General features: G+C 40.2%; 1 pseudogene; it reads left to right on the top strand.

Moving 5' to 3' along the window:
• Window positions 1-826: 826 nt before the first annotated feature.
• Window positions 827-2,092, top strand: LOC100429083 (adenosylhomocysteinase pseudogene; annotated as a pseudogene).
• The last annotated feature ends 6,758 nt before the right edge of the window (window positions 2,093-8,850 follow it).

The following is an 8,850-nucleotide window of genomic DNA, read 5'->3' as shown; positions in this document are numbered from 1 at the left end:
TTCAGTCCTTCTCCATTGAATGTGATGCTGATAGGAAAGAACTCACTATTGCCAGATTGTTAATTGTTTTCTGTTTGTTGTGTAGCTTTTTGCCCCTCTTTCTTCCCTTGCTGTCTCCTTTTGTGTTTTGTTGATTTTTTTGTAGTGACATAGTTTGATTTCCTTCTCATTTCCCTTTGTGTATATTCTGTAGATATTTTCTTTGTGGTTACCATTGCAATTACATAAAACATCTTAACATTGTAACATTCTGTTTTATGCTGCTAATAACTTACCTTCATTCATGTGTAAAAACTCTGCTCCTTTACATCCTGCCCCTCTTCATGTTATTAATAACACAAATTTTCTCTTTTTATAATTAGTATCCAGTAATATACATACATAATTACTTCTAATTTTTTTAAATTCAATTTTATTTTATTTCAAGACAGGGTCTCATATCATTCAGGCTGGAGTGCAGTGATGTGATCATGGCTCACTGCAGCCTCAACCTCTTGGGCTCAAGCAATCCTTTTGCCTCACTTACCCAAGTAGCTAGGACTACAGGCATGCACCACCATGCCTGGCTCCTTTTTTTTTGGAGAGAGATGAGGTCTTGCTATGTTGCCCATGAAGGAAGAGCAAATATAAATTGATAAGAAAAAAAACAAAAACAACCACACTATGAAAAAATGAGTAACAAACAGACACATGACTCAAAAAAGGAAATGCATATGGATTTTAAGCACATAAAAAGTTGCTAGGCCTGCCCAGCACTGCGCGCCCCATGTCAGAGTCCCAGCCCCCTTCGCCTGTGTCCATCATTCCATGCACAAGCACCACCAGCATGTCTGACAAACTGCCTGACACAGTCACTGACATCAGCCTGGACGCCTGGGGACACAAGGCCCTGGACATTGTGGAGGCTGATGTGGTGGGCCTGATGTACATGAGGAAGTTGTTCCTGGCTCCAAGCCACTGAAAGGCACTCACATCACTAGCTGCCTGAAAATGACAATGGAGACCATTGTCCTCATTGAAACCCTCATTACCTCAAGTGCTGAGATGCAGTGGTCCAGCTGCAACATCTTCTCCACCTAGAACCATGTGGCAGCTGCCATAGCCAAGGCTGGCATTCCAGTGTGCACCTGGAAGGGTGGAAGAGATGACAAGTACCTGTGGTGCATCGAGCAGGTACTGTATTTCAAAGATAGGCCCCTCAACATGATTCTGGATGATGCTGGTGGCCTCAACCAACCTCATTTACACCAGGTACCCACAGCTTCTGTCAGTCAGCTGAGGCATCTTTGAGGAGACCATGACTGGGTCCACAGGATGATGGCCAGCGGGATCATGAGGATGCCCACCATCAATGTCAGTGACTCCATCAAGAAGAGCAGGTTTGAAAACCTCTATGTCTGCCAGCAGTCCCACATGGATAATATCAAGTGGGCCACAGATGTGATGATTGCTGGCAAGGTAGCTGCGGTGGTGGTCTGTGGTGATGTGGGCAATGGTTGTGTCCAGGCCCTGAAAGGTTTTGGGGCTTGCATAATCATCACCAAAATCAACCCACTCAACACACTGCAGGCTGCTACTGAGAGCTATGAGGTGACTACCATGGAGGAGGCCTGCCAGGATGGCAACATCTTTGACACCACCAGACTTTTTCAATATCATCCTTGGCCAGCACATTGAGCAGATGAAGGATGTTGCCAGTGAATAACATTGGACCCTTTGACATGGAGATCAATGTCAAGTAGCTCAACGAGAATGCTGTGGAGAAGGTGAACATCCAGCCCCAGCTGGATGAGGCAGTGACTGAAGCCCGCCTGTGCAAGCTGAACATGAAGCTGACCAAGCTGACCACGAAGCAGGCCCAGTACCTGGGCATGACCCATGATGGCCCTTCAAGCCTGATCACTACTACTGCTTAAAGGCAGGCCTGCCCTTCACCTTCCAGTTGCTGTCCTTACCCAGGCCCCAGCTTTCCTCCCCAAGAGCAAATGACACCAACCTTGAGATGTGTTTGGCAGTGTCCCCCATTGACTCCCTAAGGTTGATTCCTCAGTTTTTGACCTCTACTGCATCCCTCATATGGTTCCAAGTGTGACAGGGGAAGCTGAGAGGCACCTCCTCAAACCCTGGTCATGATGGGGGTATGAAGGAGACATCCATTGGGAACCAGCTCAGTGGTCTTGGAACTGCTAAGTTAGTCCTTCCTTAGCCTGAAGTTGGCAGTGGGGTCACAAAGCCAATGTACTTTACCATCCAGTGCTTCACTTGGCCTACAGACTTATGCCCGTGGTGCTTGGTTTATAGGTTCACTGGTTCTTCAGCCCATGACAGGTGAGAGAGAGCTATATATATTGAAGGGCAAGGGAGAACTGAAGGGCAAGGAAGAACTGTTCCTGAGAGCCTGGCTTAGTGCTGGGCCTTCCCTTAAACCTCCTTACAATGAGGTTGGTACTTTTAGTCCCCATTTTACAGGGGTTAGAATAGTTAAGTGACAACCAAGAAAGGACAGGGAAGTGACAGCTTGAGGTTGAGAGAGGCCAGAAAAACATAAAAGCAGGCATAGACCTGCCACCATTTTGTAACAAGAATGGTTCTTATCACAACTCTCAGTCAAAAAGAGAGTAATTTGGTTTATAATGTCTATATAGTGTTTGTAATATTAAAATAAAGCAGGAGTTTGGTAAATAAAAATTTGGGTGCCTAAAAGGAAAAAAAGGATGCTTAATGACATTCATAATACAAGAAATGTGAATTAAACTGTAATCTGATGCTACTTTTGGTCTATTACATTGGCAAAAATCAAAAGGCTTGACAAAATCCTATGTTAGCAAGGATATAGAGAAACAGACACTTTCATACATTGCTGGTGGAAGAATGTTCAGTCTCCTCAGGATCATGTTGGCTATGTTGTTATCTGTCAAAACTACACACTTCCTCAGCCAATTCATTTCTAGGATTTTGTCCACTACAGTTTCACATGTGTAAAATGACACGCATAAGGTTCCGCTTCAGCATCATTTATTACAGGAAAACACTGGAAAAAACCTACATGCACTGAAGAGCAAACTGATTACATAAATTATGTCACACATATATACAATGAGATAATATGTAGTCATACACAAAATTAAGGAAGTTAATTATATACAGATATAGTATGTTTGCAATATATATTTAAACATTAAAAAGCAAGGTACAGGGCTGGGTGCAGTGATTCATGTGTGTAATCCTAGCACTCTGGAAGGTCAAGGTAGGCGGATCACTTGAGCCCAGGAGTTTGAGACCCTCCTGGGAAACATGGTGAAACCCCATCTGTACAAAAAAATACAAAAATGAGCCGGTCGTGGTGCCCCATGCCTGTGGTCCCAGTTACTTGAGGCTGAGGCTGGGAGATCACTTGAGATGGGAAGCGGAGGTTGCAGTGAACCAAGATCGTGCCACTACACTCCAGCCTGCATGACAGAGCGAGGCCCTGTGTCAAAAACAAAACAAAACAGACAAAAAAACCCCACCAAAATTACTCAATTCTGATATTTGTACTCATCAGTACAAGTACTGATACAGGCTACCACAAGCATAAACCTTGAAAAAAGTATGCTAAGTCAAAGAAGTCAGTCACAAGAGACCACATATTGTACGATTCCATTCTTGTAAAATGCGCAAAATAGGGAAATTATTATAGAGACAGAAGATAGATTAGTGGTTGTCTAGGTCTGTGTGGGAGGAGTGTTAGAGGATAGGTGGGTAATAGCTAAAGGGTACATGGTTTTTCTTTTTTTTATTGTGGTAAAATATACAAAACATAAAATTTACCATCTTAACATATTGTACAATACCGCGGCATTAAATGCATTCATAATGTTGTGCATCCATCACGACCATCCATCTCCAGAACTCTTTTTATTTTGTAAAACTGAAACTCTACCCATTAAACAATAATTTTCAATTCTTCCCTCCCCATCTCCAGCACCTGGCAACCACCATTCTACTTCCTATGATTTCGACTACTCTAATTGAAATGGAATCATACAGTTATTTGTCTTTTTGAGACTGCCATTTCACTAAGCAGAATGTCCTCAAGATTATTCCATGTTGTAACATGTGTCAGATTTTCCTTCCTTTTTAAGGTTGGATAGTATTCCATTTGATTGTAGATGCTTTACCACATTTTGTGAACCCTTCATCCCTGGATGGACGCTTGGGTTTCTTCCACGTTTTGGCTATTGTGCCTAATGCTATGAATATGGATGTACAAATATAAACATTCTTATTCACTCTATTGACATACATAGATTTTTAAAAATGTGACAGATTCATCTATGATCAAATCCTTTTGAAAATCTGGGGCAGGATAAGTACACCAATGGTTCACTATGTTGAATCTCGGTTTACCACTTCACTAATTTCTCCTGTTATCTCTACAATTTTCTTTAATTTTTTAAAAATTTTCTATTCTTTTGATATCTTATTGCAGGAAATGCTTAAATCAGGGAATCAACAAACTTTTTTTGTAAAGGGCCAGATGATAAATATTTTAGGCTTTGTGGTGGTAAATATTTTAGGTTACTTACTCTGCTGTCAGAGTGTAAAAACACTCATAGAGAATAAACCTTTATTTTCAAAAATTAGCAGGGGGCTGGATTTGGCTTATGGGCCACATTCTGCTGATCCCTGGCTTACATCATTAGATCCCTCATAGATCTGTTTCCATTGTTCATTGTTTCTCTTGGCTTTTATCCATGTTTTGTCTTCTGGTAAATCCAATAATTTTTTATTGAGTGTCAGAATAGCACTTGAAGAACTATAGATAGTTTGAAACTCTGTATGATGTTAATCTTCTCCAGATAACTTACTTCTGCTTTTGGTAGGCAAGTAGAACAATGTCACTAGCAGTTCCTCTTAATTCCCATAAACCAACAAGGATTGAGACAATCTGAAGCTAAATGAGTCTTTTGGGGTTCCAAATGAAAACCTGAGGTGTACACCTTCTCTTAGCAGCCTTCATCTTCAATTTTTGTTCCTTCAGCACCATGCATCTGTTGAAACCCCTATTGAGCTTCTAGACCTCTTGGCCTCCTTCAGAATTGGCAGGAAGAGGTGGCCTCAAATACCAGACTCTTTGGGGTTCTCTCCTTTCCTAGATACTAACCCCACAATTCCTCATGCATTACTTGCTTTCTGAGGCTTCAGGCAGATATATTTTCTCCAGCTTTTCTGGTTGTCTTCAGTGAGAGAGGAAGCCTAAACCATCAATTTTACCATAGCTTGAAACAGAGCTCTCTTTGTGGCAACCATTCTGGGTCAATATTTCCTATTATAGTGCACCTTTTCAATGTATACATTTGAGCCTTCAGTTTGCAAAATTACATTTGGATTTTCTACTAAGAATTTTAATTGTGACTGTTAAATTTCCTTTGCCTACCTTCTTATATTTCTGTAACTCAATGGTGCTCAGCTTACTTTTTAAAAAAGGTTTAAGAACTACTGCTTTTTAAAAAGGGATTTAGGACGCTGAGGTGCGAGGATTACCTGAGGCCAGGAAATGGAAACCAGCCTGGTGAATGTAGTAAGACCCTCCACCTCAAAAACAAAAAATTGACTCACTTTTCTTTCAATACCGTTTTTAGGCCAGGCACGGTGGTTCACACCTGTAATCTAAGCACTTTGGGAGGCTGAGATGGTCAGATCACTTGAGGCCAGGAGTTTGAGACCACCCAGGCTAACATGGCAAAACCCCATCTCTACTAAAAATAGAAAAAAAAATTAGCCAGGCATAGTGGCACACCTGTAGTGAGCCAAGATGGCTCCACTGCACTCCAGCCTGGGTGATAGAGCGAGACTCCATCTCAAAAAAAAAAAAAAAATTATTTTCATTTCTATGATGGTTTTCCTTTTTTCTTTTATTTCCTCCCTCCATCTGTCATTTATTATTTCATCTCCTTCAATTATCTGACCATATATGTTGTACTTTTGCATTGTGTTCTTTTACAACAGCAGTAGGTGTCTCATTGTCTACTGATTTCAATTCATAGTAAAAATGTTTGGCGGCCCCACTCTTTACATTTGCAGGGCCTGAGGCAAGAGTAAAAACGGAACCCCCAGCCACATGTCTAAATGTAAAGGTTATAAAGCAAGCTTTGGAGCTATTAAATAAACCACATCCTGCTCTCTTACTTGGGCCAATATACCTTTATGAGATTAAAATATGCAGAGAGATGGTTTTTATATGATTGAAATGCAGTCAATATAAAAGAGAACTAAATTTAATTATTACTGCACATGTCTAGGTGTTCTGTTCATGGATAAGCAATGTTTGCATAAAAAATAAACACATGCATTTCATAAATTATATTTGTTATTTTTTGGCCTTCATTTTAGCACAATCACAATATATCACAACAAATGTTATACTGTTTTCACATAATTTCTGTTGCATTGGCAGAAATGATCTAGATGATTACAAAAGAAACATTTTATTCAAAGTGTACCAAATTTCCACAAAGGGGTTAAAAATGTGTACACTTTGAACACAAAGAGAAGCAATAAAATCAGTAGGGCACTTAGTGGAAAACAATACTGTATTATGCAAAAATCTTTTGCATTTATGTTGAGGCAAAATATGACAGGTTGTCATTTCCGCTTCCTGAAACTTCTGACACTCCAGTCCTCGCTGATCTATGCAGCAGTGCCAGTAGCAGTCAATCCATAAACCCGAATAAAAGTTGGGCAGAATTACCCATTGTTTTAAAGATACTGGGCAAAGGATTTGGAGAAGCATTTCTCTGAGGATCCAATGGCATTGTTCACAAAAATTTAGAACTATTATTCATGCTGTGCTGACACTGAGCATCAAACCCAAAAGTACAGAGATGCCTATGTGTTCTTTAATAAATACATGTGCTTGTGATATATGGGTCCCTCTGAAGTGTGGAACCCAGAGCAGGGGCTCCTTTTTTCTGGGTAGATGGGTGATACTGGTATTTGGTACTTTCCATCTTCTCTATACTGTGTTTTTCTGGTTAATTTTGTCTGATGCCATGTTTGACTGCTCTTTTCACATTTATTTTCCTCTAGTATCCTTATGTACCAGTGCAATGGCAATATCTCAGATCATATATCCTCATTTGTTCTTTCTAGGAGCTGCTACAATCCCTCCCCAGCCCACTATGCCAACAGTCCATTCACACCACCTGTCAACACTACTTAACTATTTTTACATTTGAGGATCTTCATCTGGTATCCAGTTTTGCTTGGTGTTATGGGTTGAATCGGGTTCCCATGTAAGTAAAAGATATGTTGAAGTTCTAACTCTTAGTACCTCAGAATGTGACCTCATCTGGAATTAGGGTCATTGCAGATGTAATTGGTTAATATGAGGTCATACTGGAATAGAGTAGGCTCCTGATCCAATCTTAATGGTATCCTTACAAGAAGACAGTCAAGGGAGATCAGAGACACACATGGAAAATGCCATGTTATGACTAAGGCAAAGACTGGAGTTATGCAACTTCAAACAAGGCCAAATATTGTCAGTAAACCAAAAGCTGGGAAGAGGTAAGGAAGGACTTCTCTGGAGTTTCCAGAGGAAGCATAGACCTGTTTACACCTTGATTTTGAACTTCTAGGTCCCAGAACTGAAGAGACAATGAGTATCTATTGTTTTGTGGTACTTTGTTATGACCGCACTAAGAAACTTATACAGTGTGTTTTACCTGTCTCTTGTTGCTTTGGTTCATTTCTACAAGATCAAACTTTGGATCCAAGATGTCATCAAGTTACTAGTGTCAATGATTCGCCACATTTGCAGCATTATGAGATTAGAATTGTCTACATGATTGCCCTAAAAGGAATGGGTTTCTGTTCCATCTATTAACCCACAAAAATCCTGAATAAATATATATAAGAAGAATTTTCATATATGGAGGCAACTAAACTTCTCCATAGCATATGACTGCAATATGGAAGGTGTTTGCACTATTGTGAGATCATTTGTGTCCTTGCAAAGTTTTTGCATTCTTAGAAACAGAGGCTACCTGTAAGTAAACATAACCAAGTTGTGCTAAAAGTCCATGATGCCCTCCCAGTCCCATATGGAGACAATGTTTTCCATTGAAGACTCTGGAGGCCTCAACGTATTCACTGTTCCATACCTTTCTTACACTCCCACTACTCCCCACAAGGAGTAGCTCATTGGAGGTGACTATTTTGTAAAAATGTGTACTTCTTGAGGCTTCAACTTTATATAAAGAAAGGCAAGAAGTGGAAGGTGGCCTTCCAAATGTGGCTTGACTGTTCTGAATCTATCATCATGACACTTGGCTTGTGCAAATTCCAAACACCCACTGCTTAATAATAACATTCCCTTCTAGTTACTTTCCCATTTCTCTTTTCAATTTTTAAAAATTAGAGATGAGGTCTTGCTATGTTGCCCAGGCTGGACTTGAACTCCTGGGCTCAAGAAACCCTTCCTCCTCAGCGTCCTGTGTAGCATGGACTACAAGTGCATGACTCCACGGCCAGATTCACAGCTCTTGTTTACAATACACTTATTACTATTATTATTGTAGTAAAAAAGAAAACACATGTTACCTTTACTATCTTAATCATTTTTTACCTAAAATGATTAATTCTGATAGTGTTAAATATATTCAAATTATTGTGCAACAGATCCCTAGAATGTTTCATCTTGCAAAACCGAAACTATATCCACAAAACACTAAGCCCTCTTCCCCCACCCACAGCCCTTAAAAACCACCTTTCTACACTGTTTCTGTGATTTCTGACCACTCTAACTACTCTATATGAGTGGAATCATATAGTATTTGTCCTGTTATGAATGCCTTACTTCACTTG

The sequence above is a fragment of the Macaca mulatta genome, chromosome 11 (assembly GCF_049350105.2).
Source record: "Macaca mulatta isolate MMU2019108-1 chromosome 11, T2T-MMU8v2.0, whole genome shotgun sequence".
NCBI classification, from domain to species: domain Eukaryota; kingdom Metazoa; phylum Chordata; class Mammalia; order Primates; family Cercopithecidae; genus Macaca; species Macaca mulatta.
This window is presented reverse-complemented; position numbering and strand designations above follow the sequence as displayed.